Genomic DNA, 2,024 nt, shown 5'->3' with positions numbered 1-2,024 from the left:
GACTGCGCGGCGAGATGGGCGGGGGAGGCCCTGGACTGTGAGGCGGGGAAGAGGGACCGGGTGGAGTGGAGAAGGGACGAGGAGCGACCGGGAAGAGGTGGGACGTGGCGGGGACAGCCCGCCTGGATTCGCCGTGAGCTCGGAGCTGGGAGCCTTCGCGGGGCTCACGTGCCCATCACACTGCACCGGCCCGAGCGAAGGGCTCACCTGGACAGCCCCGCGGGGAGTTCAAAAGAAGAGAATGAGCCCCGGCCCAGAACGGAGAACGCGCGAGGTCGGTGGCGGCCTGCGGAGCCCAACCTGGGCCTTTGTCTTCAAAGGTTGCCCGCAGGGAGGAAAGGAGGAAGGAGAGGGCCTGGAGTAGGCTCAGGTGATCAGTGCCTGCTGCCCAAAGAGAGGCTGTGACCACGGAGACATCCCACACGCTAATTATTCCCCAACCTGGGAACGTCTCCTCCATGGACGCACACCACTGCTCCGGCCTTAGAGCAGAACCCCCAAAGGGTGCCACTCAGCAGCAGCTCAGTAAAGATCTGTGGGGCACCTCCTCTTGCCCAGGGGCATGCAGGGTGGTACTGGGAAAGTCATGGTCTCCAGAGCCTCCCCAGCACATGGGGAAGTAGATGAGCAAGCAGAGTGGGCACAGAGGAGGGTGGGACTGTCAAGGGGCAGCTGTCCACCCTGTCCAGCAGGGAGTGGCGTTGGCCTCCAAGAGAGCACCGTACGAGGAGGTGACGCATGCAGGGATGAATCCGCTACAGCCCACTCAGAGCAGGCCACATCTGAGATCCAGAGTCCCCTGTTCTGTGGCCATAAGCAACAATTCCACCTTCTCTCAGAGCCCATCCCTGCCCCAGAGTGGTCAGGTAAAGGGAAACCCAGCATTGTTCCCGAGGGCATGACAGAAGCCTCCCCACTCCTTGTCCTGACAAGGACAGCAGAGAAACAATCTTTAGTTCCCAGTTCCTGGTTGTTAATAAAAGGCCTTGTCCATGTGCCACGCTGTGTGCCAGCTCTCACAAAGGCCAGGCCATGATGGTGGGCTCCAGGCTGTTAGTTGCCACAGTAGGCAGACTTGTAAGATGACGCTAGTGATCCCCACCTCCTGGTGTTCATGCCTTTGTGTGACACCTCCCCTTGAGTGTGGACTGTATCTGGTGTCTTGCTTCTAACCAATATAACATAGCATAATTATGTAGTGTCACTCCATGATTAGGCCACAAAAGGGTGTGACTTCAGTCTTGCTGGCACTCCCTGTTGCCTTCTTGACGTGCACACATGGATGAAGCAAGCTGCAACGCTGGAGGGGTCCGCATGGCAAGGCAGTCAGGGTGGCCTCTGGGCAGCTTGCTGTGAGAAATGACTCTCTCAGACCAGCAGCCCATGAAGATCTGAATTCTGCCAACACCATGAGAGCTTGGAAAGAACCCTTCCCCAGTCGAGTTTTCAGGTGAGAGGTAGCTACCCTTGACTGCACCCTAGAGAGAGAGGCAGGGAGCAGAGGAGCCAGTTAATCTGTGTCCAGATTCCTAATCCACAGAAACTGATCATAAATGTGTGTTGTTAAGCCACTATGTGCTTGGGCAATTTGTAACATAAACGTACTAGTTTGCTTGGGCTGCTATAACGAAATACTGGGGACTGGGCAGCTTAACCAACAGAAATTTATCTTCTCATGGTCCTGGAGGCTAAAAGTCCAAGATCAAAGTGTTGGCAAGGTTGGTTTCTTTTGAGGCCTCCCTCCTTGCCTTGCAAATGGCTGTTTTTTTTTCCCTGTGTAGTCACATGGGGATCCTTCTGTGTGTGTCTGTGTCCTAATCTCCTCCTCTTATAAGATACCAGTCACAGTAGATTAGGGCTCATCCTGATGACCTTATTTTACCTTAATTACCTCTTTAAAGAAAACATCTCTCCAAATGCAGTCTCATTCTAAGATTTTAGGGCTTAGGGCTTCAGCATATGAATTGAAGGGATGCAATACCTACCATAACATATGTTAACAGTTGCATCCTAACAGCCACTCT

Source organism: Carlito syrichta, unplaced genomic scaffold, assembly GCF_000164805.1.
Source record: "Carlito syrichta isolate Samal-C Ts95f unplaced genomic scaffold, Tarsius_syrichta-2.0.1 Scaffold301952, whole genome shotgun sequence".
NCBI classification, from domain to species: Eukaryota; Metazoa; Chordata; class Mammalia; order Primates; family Tarsiidae; genus Carlito; species Carlito syrichta.
This window is presented reverse-complemented; position numbering follows the sequence as displayed.